Source organism: Tamandua tetradactyla, chromosome 10 (assembly GCF_023851605.1).
Source record: "Tamandua tetradactyla isolate mTamTet1 chromosome 10, mTamTet1.pri, whole genome shotgun sequence".
NCBI classification, from domain to species: Eukaryota; Metazoa; Chordata; class Mammalia; order Pilosa; family Myrmecophagidae; genus Tamandua; species Tamandua tetradactyla.
Genome location: NC_135336.1, coordinates 6,186,041 through 6,199,585, shown reverse-complemented (window position 1 = coordinate 6,199,585; position 13,545 = coordinate 6,186,041). Strand labels below are relative to the sequence as shown.

General features: G+C 40.3%; 1 pseudogene; it reads left to right on the top strand.

Moving 5' to 3' along the window:
* The first annotated feature begins 10,581 nt into the window (after positions 1–10,581).
* Positions 10,582–11,644, top strand: LOC143648906 (upstream-binding protein 1-like; annotated as a pseudogene).
* Positions 11,645–13,545: the final 1,901 nt, after the last annotated feature.

Here is a 13,545-nt window from a genome sequence, read left to right as displayed (position 1 = left end):
AGCTTTTGTAAAGGGAATTTATTAAGTTGCAATCTGTAGTTCTAAGGCCATAAAAGTGTCCAAAGTAAGGTATCTAGAGAAAGATACCTTGACTCAAGAAAGGCCAATAACATCTGGAACACCTCTGTCAGCTGGGAAGACATGTGGCTTGTGTGTGCTGGTCCTTTGGCTTCTGGTTTCAAATAGCTTCCCCAGGGTATTTTCTTTCTGCATCTCCAAACCTCTCTGTCTGTTCTGGCTCTCAAGCAACTGTACTTTCTCCAAAATTTCTTCCCTTTTAAAGGACTACAGTAAACTAATCAAGACCTACCTTGAATGGGCAGAGTCACATCTTATCTAGTCAGAAGGTCACAACCAGTATTGGGTGTGTCACATCTCCATGGAGGTAATCTAATCAAAGATCACATCCAAAATTGAGGGTTCAATCTCCAGGGAAACAATCAAATAAAAGGTTCCATTCTAAGGAATCAGTCTGGCCCCATAAGCTTGGATCAGGATGGAAAGAACCCCATAGTATATGTGAGTTCCTGTGTTTACCATAGATAACTTACAGACAGTGGCATGCCTGAGTCATAAGGTAACTTTTTGCTTTTCCCAAAGTAATGGGAACAAAATTACAAAAAAGTTTGAACAAATACTTGTGCTTACTTTGTGCCAGGCTCTATAGTAGGCACTTGCACATGGCATGAATATAAATGGAGTCCCTTCCCTCATGGAACTTACAGTTTAGACTTAGGGCAGATATTAATCAAATAGTCATGCAAATGTACGATTGTAAACTGTGGCATGATCATGTCTACTGGCCTGGCCAGCCATTTAAAAAGATTAAGGTGATACTCTTCATGGATCCCAGACCTAGGACTAATTTGGAAATCTCTTGTATGATTGTGCAGCTTGGTTTTACACAAAGAAGCCTGGCCAAAGGAGTTAATGGGGGCTAAAACTCTGCCAGACTTCCCTTTGTCAAGACATGTCCTTCTTTAAAGCTATATCTGCCAAAAGGAAGGGTACATTTTTCTTTGACTCAAGTTGTCATAGCGGTGAGAAGGGGATCCCTATTCTAAAAATGGAATCAGAGTCTCTACCTTCTAAATGTGTATAGTTACCCTGATCACAGAAATGGATCTGAGATGGTCAGGCATGAGTGGATGTAACTGTAAGCTTAGAAAAAATGGAATATAAAGAAGGCTTAAGACATAGACAATTAAAAAGGGGAGCGGGTGTTTGTGCTGATTTGAATATATTATGTGCCCCAGAAAAGCCATGTTTTAATCCTGATCAAATCTTGTGGGAGCAGCTGTTTCTTTTAATACTGATTCAGTATTTTAGAGTGGAAACTTTTTATCATATTATCTCCATGGAGATATGGCACATTGTAATGGTTAGGTTCTGATATCAACTTGGCCATACAATGATGCCCAGTTGTCTGGTCAGGCAAGAACTGGCCTGACTGTGGCTGCAAGGGTATTTTGTGACTGGTTGATAGATCAGAAGGCTCGTGTAGTAAATCATCAATCAGTTGATTGCATCTGTGGCTGACTGCATCAGCAATCAACTAAGGAGTGTCTCCCACCAACAGGTTAATCCAATCCATTGACTTTTAAGGAAGGAGAGAGACGTTTAGATTTTAGTTTTATGTTGTAAATCTGCTACTTACACAATGAGGCTTTGTGTCTGGTTTTCAGAGATCTCAAATCTGTGACTACAGGAAATATTTTTTTTCAGGGCACACATGGAAACTTTTACATTGTTCATACAGCACTTAAGGTGCAAATTTGAAGCCTTCAGGGCCTCTTTTTCCCTTATCACTGTATCTGGCATATCTAACAACAACCAGCCAACATTATTATACCTTTTAATTTCAAAAACTCCATAAAGGTGTCAAAAGCATTTTCACCCAGAGCCTTGCCTCATATGAGCATTCAATTAGCAAAATCTAATGGTGATATTTTTAATATCTCTTTTGCCAGCTTACCCCATGGACTGTCAGTACCATCTTGATTAGTGAATACAGAGTCATTAGTGCCTCTGAATGTAATCAGAGTAGAAAACCAATTGTATAAACCCATTTTTGAGATTCTGTTCCTCAAGAACCACTCCTGGTATCAAGATGTGTTAGGGTTATCTGGAGAAAGAGTACCAACAGGAGAGATCTATAAATATGAGATTTTTAAAACTGTCTCACACAACTGTGGGAATGGAAGAGTCCAAAATCTGTAGGGCTGGCTGTGAAGTTGGCGGATCCATTGAAGGGTTTAGATGACCTCCACAGAAGCGGCTCATTGGCTGAAGAAGTAATGAAAGAGATTCTCTTCTTCCTTAAAAGCCTTCAACTAATTGGATTATCTTGTTGTAGGAGACATGCCTTAGTTGATCTCAGATGTAATCAGTCAACTGGCTGATGATTTAGTACACCAACCTTCTGGTTTGTCGACCAGCTGTAAAATATCCTGCAGCAATGGTCAGGTCATTGCTTGACTGACCAGACAACTGGGCATAATCATTTGTCCAAGTTGATACCAGAATCAAACCATCATATATGTATAATTTTTAATTAAAAACATTGAATAAATAAACTGTATGGCAGAAAGTATAAGTGTAACTATGGTGCTTTCACTACGTTCTTTTCTTTTTTCTTTCTTTTTTTTTTTTTATACATGGGCAGGCACCAAGAATCGAACCTGGGTCCCTGGCATGGCAGGCGAGAGCTCTGCCATTGAGTCTTTTTGTGGCCCACCCTGGCCATGTTCTTTTAATCCATTGCTGTGGGTACAGACCAATTGCAGGTGGGACCTTTTGGTTAGGTTATTTCAATTGAGATGTGACCCATCCCATCAAGATGAGTCTTAATCCTCTTACTGGAGTCTTTTATGAAGACAAAAGATAGAAAAAGCTCAGAGAGAGATATAGAGGAAAATCCCAGAGAAGCTAAGAGGACTCACAGATATGCAGAGAGGAAGCCACTGGAATAAGAAGCTGAAATCAACAAAACCCACGAGAAGACAAGCAAACCCCTGCCATGTGCCTTTCCATGTGACTGAGGTGTCCCAGATGCCAGTGACTTTTCTTCAGAAAATGTATTGTCCTGGTGATGCCTTAATTTGGGCATTTTCATGGCCACAGAACTGTAAATTTAGAAGCTAATAAATCCCCATTGTAAAAGCCAACCCATTTCTGGTATATTACATTTTGGCAGCTTTAACAAACCAAAACAGTAACCTAGAGAATTTTTTTTAATTCAAATATGAGAATAAGTGCTGGCCAACTTATTCATCCATACCAAGAAGAGCGGAGTGGCCATACTGGGCATTTCAGAGAGCAGACAACCACAGACCCTGTTCTTACCAGAGGTGCAGTGGTTTTTCACACCCAGTGGTCTGGCTTTTCTCTTTCTCTCTTCATGTGCCCCTGAGATAAAGCTTCTATTCTTCCAGGAGGAGGAGGACCTAGGATATAAGCTCAGACTTTGAGGTGAGGCAAAATTAAGCCTCTCTTTAAAATAGAGATAATTTTATTTTTTAAGGTTATCATTTTTTTATTAATTAAAAAAATTAACTAACACAACATTTAGAAATCATTCCATTCTACATATACAATCAGTAATTCTTAATATCATCACATAGATGCATATTCATCATTTCTTAGTAGATTTGCATCGATTTAGAAAAAGAAATAGAAAGACAGCAGAAAAAGAAATAAAATGATAATAGAGAGAAAAAAATAAAAAATATATAAAAAAGAAAAAAAAACTATACCTCAGATGCAGCTTCATTCAGCGTTTTAACATACAATTAGGTAGTATTGTGCTGTCCACTTCTGAGTTTTTCTATCCAGGTTTGTTGCACAGTCTGTATCCTGTCAGCTCCAATTACCCATTATCTTACCCTACTTCTATCTCCTGATGGTCTCTGTTACCAATGACATATTCCAAGTTTATTCTCTAATGTCAGTTCACATCAGTGGGACCATACAGTATTTGCCCTTTAGTTTTTGGCTAGTGTCACTCTGCATAATGTTCTCTAGGTCCATCCATGTTATTACATGCTTCATAAGTTTATCCTGCCTTAAAGCTGCATAATATTCCATCGTATGTATATACCACAGTTTGTTTAGCCACTCGTCTGTTCATGGACATTTTGGCTGTTTCCATCTCTTTGCAATTGTAAATAATGCTGCTATAAACATTGGTGTGCAAATGTCCATTTGTGTCTTTGCCCTTAAGTCCTCTGAGTAGATACCTAGCAATGATATTGCTGGGTCATATGGCAATTCTATATTCAGCTTTTTGAGGAACCGCCAAACTGCCTTCCACAGTGGTTGCACCATTTGACATTCCCACCAACAGTGGATAAGTGTGCCTCTTTCTCCACATCCTCTCCAGCACTTGTCATTTTCTGTTTTGTTGATAATGGCCATTCTGGTGGGTGTGAGATGATATCTCATTGTGGTTTTGATTTGCATTTCTCTAATGGCCAGGGACATTGAGCATCTCTTCATGTGCCTTTTGGCCATTTGTATTTCCTCTTCTGAGAGGTGTCTGTTCAAGTCTTTTTCCCATTTTGTAATTGGGTTGGCTGTCTTTTTGTTGTTGAGTTGAACAATCTCTTAATAAATTCTGGATACTAGAACTTTATCTGATATGCCATTTCCAAATATTGTCTCCCATTGTGTAGGCTATCTTTCTACTTTCTTGATGAAGTTCTTTGATGCACAAAAGTGTTTAATTTTGAGGAGCTCCCATTTCTTTCTTTCTTTCTTCAGTGCTCTTGCTTTAGGTTTAAGGTCCATAAAACTGCCTCCAATTGTAAGATTCATAAGATATCTCCCTACATTTTCCTCTAACTGTTTTATGGTCTTAGACCTAATGTTTAGATCTTTGATCCATTTTGAGTTAACTTTTGTATAGGGTGTGAGATATGGGTTCTCTTTCATTCTTTTGCATGTGGATACCCAGTTCTCTAGGCACCATTTATTGAAGAGACTGTTCTGTCCCAGATGAGTTGGCTTGACTGCCTTATCAAAGATCAAATGTCCATAGATGAGAGGGTCTATATCTGAGGACTCTATTTGATTCCATTGGTCGATATATCTATCTTTATGCCAGTACCATGCTGTTTTGATCACTGTGGCTTCATAATATGCCTTAAAGTCTGGCAGCGTGAGACCTCCAGCTTCGTTTTTTTTCCTCAAGATACTTTTAGCAATTCAGGGCACCCTGCCCTTCCAGATAAATTTGCTTATTGGTTTTTCTATTTCTGAAAAGTAAGTTGTTGGGATTTTGATTGGTATTACATTAATCTGTAAATCAATTTAGGTAGAATTGACATCTTAACTATATTTAGTCTTCCAATCCATGAACACGGTATGCCCTTCCATCTATTTAGGTCTTCTGTGATTTCTTTTAACAGTTTTCTGTAGTTTTCTTTGTATAGGTCTTTTGTCTCTTTAGTTAAATTTATTCCTAAGTATTTTATTCTTTTAGTTGCAATTGTAAATGGAATTCGTTTCTTGATTTCCCCCTCAGCTTGTTCATTGCTAGTGTATAGAAACACTACAGATTTTTGAATGTTGATCTTGTAACCTGCTACTTTGCTGTACTCATTTATTAGCTCTAGTAGTTTTGCTGTGGATTTTTCAGGGTTTTCGACATATAGTATCATATCATCTGCAAACAGTGATAGTTTTACTTCTTCCTTTCCAATTTTGATGCCTTGTATTTCTTTTTCTTGTCTAATTGCTCTGGCTAGAATCTCTAACACAATGTTGAATAATAGTGGTGATAATGGACATCCTTGTCTTGTTCCTGATCTTAGGGGGAAAGTTTTCAATTTTTCCCCATTGAGGATGATATTAGCTGTGGGTTTTTCATATATTCCCTCTATCATTTTAAGGAGGTTCCCTTGTATTCCTATCCTTTGAAGTGTTTTCAACAGGAAAGGATGTTGAATCTTGTCAAATACCTTCTCTGCATCAATTGAGATGTTCATGTGATTTTTCTGCTTTGATTTGTTGATATGGTGTATTACATTAATTGATTTTCTTATGTTGAACCATCCTTGCATACCTGGGATGAATCCTATTTGGTCATGATGTATAATTCTTTTAATGTATTGCTGGAATCGATTTGCTAGAATTTTGTTGAGGATTTTTGCATCTATATTCATTAGCGAGATTGGTCTGTAGTTTTCTTTTTTTTGTAATATCTTTGCCTCGTTTTGGTATGAGGGTGATGTTGGCTTCATAGAATGAATTAGGTAGCTTTCCCTCCACTTCAATTTTTTTGAAGAGTTTGAGCAGGGTTGGTATTAGTTCTTTCTGGAATGTTTGGTAGAATTCACATGTGAAGCCGTCTGGTCCTGGGCTGTTTTTTGGGGGGAAGCTTTTGAATGACTGATTCAATTTCTTTACCTGTGATTGGTTTGCTGAGGTCATCTATTTCTTCTTGAGTCAAAGTTGGTTGTTCATGCCTTTCTAGCAACTTGTCCATTTCATCTACATTGTTGTATTTATTAGCATAAAGTTGTTCATAGTATCCTGTTATTACCTCCTTTATTTCTGTGAGGTCAGTGGTTATGTCTCCTCTTCCATTTCTGATCTTATTTATTTGCGTCCTCTCTCTTCTTCTTTTTGTCAGTCTCGCTAAGGGCCCATCAATCTTGTTGATTTTCTCATAGAACCAACTTCTGGTCTTATTGATTTTCTCTATTGTTTTCATGTTCTCAATTTCATTTATTTCTGCTCTAATCTTTGTTATTTCTTTCCTTTTGCTTGCTTTGGGGTTAGTTTGCTGATCTTTCTCCAGTTCTTCCAAGTGGACAGTTAATTCCTGCATTTTTGCCTTTTCTTCTTCTCTGATATAGGCATTTAGGGCAATAAATTTCCCTCTTAGCACTGCCTTTGCTGTGTCCCATAGGTTTTGATATGTTGTGTTTTCATTTTCATTCACCTTGAGATATTTACTAATTTCTCTTGTAATTTCTTCCTTGACCCACTGGTTGTTTAAGAGTGTGTTGCTGAGCCTGCACGTATTTGTGAATTTTCTGGCACTCTGCCTATTATTGATTTCCAACTTCATTTCTTTATGATCTGAGAAAGTGTTGTGTATGATTTCAGTCTTTTTAAATTTGTTGAGACTTGCTTTGTGACCCAGCATATGGTCTATCTTTGAGAATGATCCATGAGTACTTGAGAAAAAGGTGTATCCTGCTGTTGTGGGATGTAATGTCCTATAAATGTCTGTTAAGTCTAGCTCATTTATTGTAATATTCAAATTCTCTGTTTCTTTATTGATCCTCTGTCTAGATGTTCTGTCCATTGATGAGAGTGGGGAATTGAAGTCTCCAACCATTATGGTAGATGTGTCTATTTCCCTTTTCAGTATTTATAGTGTATTCCTCACATATTTTGGGGCATTCTGGTTCGGTGCGTAAATATTTATGATGTTATGTCTTCTTGTTTAATTGTTCCTTTTATTAGTAGATAGTGTCCTTCTTTGTCTCTTTTAACTGTTTTATGTTTGAAGTCTAATTTGTTGGATATTAGTATAGCCACTCCTGCTCTTTTCTGGTTGTTATTTGCATGAAATATCTTTTCCCAACCTTTCACTTTCAACCTATGTTTATCTTTGGGTCTAAGATGTGTTTCCTGGTGACAGCATATAGAAGGATCCTGTTTTTTAATCCATTCTGCCAGTCTATGTCTTTTGATTGGGGAATTCAGTCCATTAACATTTATTGTTATTACTGTTTGGGTAATACTTTTCTCTATCATTTTGCCTTTTGTATTATATATATCATATCTGATTTTCCTTCTTTCTACACTCTTTTCCATATCTCTCTCTTCTGTCTTTTTGTATCTGACTCTAGTGCTCCCTTTAGTATTTCTTGCAGAGCTGGTCTCTTGGCCACAAATTCTCTCAGTGACTTTTTGTCTGAAAATGTTTTAATTTCTCCCTCATTTATAAAGGACAATTTTGCTGGATATAGAATTCTTGTTTGGCAGTTTTTCTCTTTTAGTAATTTAAATATATCATCCCACTGTCTCCTTGCCTCCATGGTTTCTGCTGAGAAATCTACACATACTCTTATTGGGTTTCCCTTGTATGTGATGGATTGGTTTTCTCTTGCTGCTTTCAAGATCCTCTCTTTCTCTTTGACCTCTGACATTCTAACTAGTAAGTGTCTTGGAGAACGCCTATTTGGATCTATTCTCTTTGGGGTGCACTGCACTTCTTGGATCTGTAGTGTTTCATAAGAGTTGGGAAATTTTCAGTGATAATTTCTTCCATTAGTTTTTCTCCTCCTTTTCCCTTCTCTTCTCCTTATGGGACACCCACAACATGTATATTTGTGTGCTTCATATTATCATTCAATTCCCTGAGCCCCAGCTCAAATTTTTCCATTCTTTTCCCTATAGTTTCTGTTTCTTTTTGAATTTCAGATGTTCCATCCTCCAGTTCACTAATTCTAGCCTCTGTCTCTTGAAATCTACCATTGTAGATTTCCATTGTTTTTTTCATCTCTTCTACTGTATCTTTCATTCCCATAAGTTCTGTGATTTGTTTTTTCAGACTTCCCATTTCTTCTTTTTGTTCATCCCTTGCCTTCTTCATGTCCTCCCTCAATTTATTGATTTGGTTTTGAAGAGGTTTTCCATTTCTGTTCGTATATTCAGAATTAGTTGTCTCAGCTCCTGTATTTCATTTGAGCTATTGGTTTGTTCCTTTGACTGGGCCATATCTTCAATTTTCCTGGTGTGATTTGTTATTTTTTGCTGGCGTCTGGACATTTAATCAGATTTCCCTGAGTGTGAGACCCAGCAGGTTGAAAGACTTTTCTGTGAAGTCTCTGGGCTCTGTTTTTTTTTATCCTGCCCAGTATGTGGTGCTTGTCTGTCTGCAGGTCCCACCAGCAAAAGATGTTTTGGCTCCTTTATTAATGCCACTATTGGTGTTTGGTTGAACCCAGTCCCTGCCACTGTTGGAGACTCCCTCCTCTCCCTCTGGGCAGCCACCTGTGGGGGAGGGGCACCGGCCGCCGGCCGCTGCGGCTTGGGGAGCTCACTGATCCGAGACTCACCGCCGGACCAGGAATCCGCCTGTGGGGGAGGGGCACTGGCCACCGGCCACCACGGCTTGGGGAGCTCGCTGATCCGAGACTCTCAGCCGGTCCGGGAAGAAGGTAGGGAGGGGCGCTGGCTGCCAGCCCCCGTGGCCCGGGGAAGCGTGCGCCGCTCGTGGAGCTCACCGCAGCGGAGTCTCGCAGCCGGTCCAGCCAGTCCAGACTGGGGTACGCTGTGTGTCTGGTCCCTGCCGTGGCCCCGGGAGCTGTTCTGCACTGTTTCTGGTCACCTAGTAGTTGCTTTGGAGAAGGAACTAAGATGCGCGTACCTTCCTAAGCCACCATCTTGCCTCTCTCTCAAAGTTTTTTTTAACAAAGGCCAGGTTATCATTTTTTAAGAGATACACTTGCCTACTACAATGCTTGTCATTGCTCAGTATAGCTCAATAGTGTCAGTTGAATGAATGAAAAGGCATGTGGGTTTATGGAATGTTTGACAGGGGTGATGCAGAGACTTATCAGAGAGAGGGAGCCAATGGCAGCAGACCTTGGCTAGTGAAAATACCTTTTTTTTTCCAAATAAGGTCGCATACCTAGGTTCTTGTTGGACACATACAACCTTCTATTGAGAAGGGGTCTTCCTCAATGTAATGAACCTACAAAAAACCTACAATATACTACTTACTAGTGAATGCTTCCCTGCTAACAGCAGACACAAGGCAAAGATGTCTGCTCTCCACACTATCCAACATCAAACTGGAGTTCAGTAAGGCAAGAAAAGAAATGACATGCAAATTAGGCAGGAAGAAAGAAAACGTTTCAATTTATGGATGATACAACTGTCTACACAGAAAATCCCAAAGAGTCTATAAATCAGATACTGAAACTAATTGAGTTTAGCAAGATTCCAACATACATATCTATTCAGTTTACAAAAATCACTTACATTTCTATATTTTAGTAGTGGATAATAGGAAATTAAAATTTTAAAAATATCATTGGAGTGAGCTTAAGTTTGACCCGGAGTTGGCGCCACATCCTAAGCTAGGGTCTGGGCCCTTGGGGTTGGCCAGGGGAGCCCGGCACTAGAGCTTGGGCAGGCAGGCCGAAGGCCGGGAATCGAGGTCGGGGAGCGGGTGGCAGGGAAACATCGACCCTGCGCGGCCCTTTGGGTGGGCTGTGCCCTGGACCCGGTGCAGTGCCAGGGAGGATGCGGCCGGGGACCCCCGGGCGGGGCGGGTGGCGACGGCTGCAGCATTAACTACGCCCGGAGTGGGGCACGTGGGATGTGAAGCGACTCAGGGCTGGCCCCTGGGAGCGCTGCCACTACAACTGGTCGCTGGGCTTTGCCTGTGGGGACCTGGCTATTCACTCGGGTGGCGTGATCCTGCCGCTACTGGTGATCACTCGTCAAGCAGCCGCTGGAGGCTTCACCTGCACCCTCCCAGGATGCTCCCGCGACCTCTGGCCTTTTCGCCCTGGACGCAGAGGCCGCTCTTCGGGGTGACAATGAGGTCTGAAGATGGCCTGGGTGCACAAGGTGGATGAGGTGATCGAGTACTGGCTGGTGCACAACTTCGATGCCAGCCTTTCGAGCATCAGGCAGGAGCTGGGCGCCTACGACATGAGCAATGTGTTGGCGTTGCGTGATTTTAAGCAGGAAGATTCCAGCCTTCCATTGGATGGTGAAACTAAACATCTACCCTTTTAATACGTGACGTGTGCTGGAACATCACCAACAGGTTTTAAACTGCATGATGAAAAACTCACCTATTGAACCAAGTGTGGCCGCTTTGACCTCGCCCCTGCACCCATCGCACCCCCTGCCCCTCCAAGACTGCAAATATGGCAAGCCTTACCATGTGGCTTACCATATGAAATTCATTGCTGGAAAATGGGAGATATGCCTGAAATTAGTGGAAAATTGGTTAAGAGCATATAATAAGTATTGAATTATATGACAGACATATACAGAGCATCAGCAACTTGAAGGTTAAAAGTGGAATCACCCAGGAGACAGACTTCTTGATTTAGATATTCCATTGTCTTTGGGAATACTTGACACAAGGACAAATCCAAGCAGTTAAATGCGGTTGAAATTTTGTGGTTCCCTGTAAAACACACATCTGCTTTCCTTCAGGTACATTGCATCAACACAGAATTCACTCCACAGAAGCATGGAGGTGAAAAGGGCATGCCTTTTTAGGATCTAGGCTGACACCTTTAAGCAGAATGAAAATGGGGAATCCATGGATCATCTGCACTCAGCTAGCTGTTAAATCAACGTGTTTGAGCCTAAAGGAACAGACGGAAAACAAAAAACAAGACTGAGAAAAGATGGACAAGAGAACTGTCCACAAAAAGAAAAATATCAGCCATCCTATGATACCACAATCCTCAGAGTGCTCTCTGTGGCCCAATGTCCCCCATCCTATGTGCATAACAATCCTTCCACAGTGCCCACTTTCACCTCTTCACAGCAGAGCACTTGCAGTCTCCCTGACAGCAATCCATCTTCCCCAAATCATCAAGGAGATGGAGTTCCCAGGTCTCTAGTGGTAAACAACTTCAGCTTACAGCCATGATTCAAGAAACACAGCAATGGCTGCTCAAAAATCAGATTCTCTCTCTATACAAGAATGTTTTCCAATTTTTCAGGTGCCAGCTTATTAAAATTGACAAAAGACGATTTAGCACAAATGTATGGTGCAGCTGATGAAATTCGGCATTATAACTTACTGAAGTCAAGGTTGGTCAGGCCTCATTTAACCATCTATGTTTGCTAGGAGCAGCTGAGCCCCTCGCAGCAGGCTGCCGGCAGTGGAAGCGAGAATGCAGTGGGACACCCTGTGTGGACCATGCTATCTGCTTGAAAGAAGTGGTGGCCTCAGAAGTGGCTCGAAAACTTGTCCTGGCCTTTAAAATTCATTTGTACCAAATTAACCAGGTTTACAGACAGGGTCCTACTGGGATTCACATTCTTGTTAGTGATCAGATGGTTCAGAACTTTCAAGATGAGCGTTGTTTTTTACTCTACACAGTAAAAGCTGAAGATGGTGGTATCTACATAATTTTGAAGTCGTCTTATATACTGACGACTTTATATGTACTGAATATATAGTACATATAAAATACCAAATATATTCAGTACCAAATAAAGTCATGCTTAAAAGTGTGTGAAGACTGAATCAAAGAAGTCTTGGGATTGGATTATACCATATAAAATGTTTCATATTGAAAACACAAGATGACCTTTCTGATGTGCTGTATGAGAGGTGAATCTCCTCGCTGTCACTGCCATAGCCAAGCATACTTGTGAGAGTGAGCACAGGGGATAACAAGCATCTGGCTCTGGAGACCACAGTACAGGCAGAGCTCCTTTCTTCTCTGGCAGAGGTCAGTGGATGATACAGTTCCCAGAAGCAACCTTTGCTGTCTTTTTACACTTTATTTATTATGCAGTTTGAAAATGAATGTAAAGACTTATGGTGGGCATTTACCTTTCTGTGCCAGTTTGACTTTTATTGCCTGAACTCCATGCTCACCTGGGTGGGTGCGGGGACAGTGCTGCTGCAGAACCCGATGTAATTTGTGGACGGTACACAGTGGTCAGGTAAGAGAGGCTCTGCACCTTCTCGGAGGAAATCATGTCTATGGGTGTATGTCTGATGCCATCATGCCAGATCCGGGAAGATCCAAGCCAGAAAGGTAGACTTGAGGCAAACTGCATTATCAAGAGTACCTTGGTGAGTGGATCTGTGTAAATCCTAATAGATACAAAGATTTAGTATTTTTGCTTTGTCACAGATTTACTGAAAAATTTTTGCTTCTGTTTCCTTTTTTTTTTTTTAATTGTTTCAATTTCTGGGTTTTCATTTTTGAAGCCCCATTGCCTTTTACTCGTGGTTTTCTATTTTTCTTCCATCCCTTCCTCTGTTAACATCCCTCTGCCACTTATACATCCTGCTCTCTTCCATACTTCATTTTAAACGTTTTTAAATATTCACTCCAGACATTGGAAATAGATGACCTAAACAGGGGGCAAAAGTATTATTACTGATAGCTTCTGACTTGGTGTTAAGAGAGCTCCATTATCAACAAGATAAAATTGTTTCTGGAGAAGTAGACATCATTGATCAAACACTAAAATGTACCACACAAATCCTTTACTCTTCTCCTCAAATATCGAGCTTTAGTACAATCATGGATAATCATTCTAGTTATTAATTAGGGGGGTTATTAATTAGGGGCTTTTTATATACCACGTAATAGTTTCTTTTCTATAAAAAGAGTGCCTCTTTCACAGAACCAAATACTTGTCTGCCAGTATCCTTTTTAAAGGAAATCCACTATTTTCTGATTTTTCTCCTGTACGTTTGACTTCCCTTCACCCAAAGCATCCCCAAATTTCAACAGCAAGCATTTTGAGGCCTATAGTGTAGCAGACTTAATTCAAAAAAGAAAAATTCCATTTTGATTGTATCTA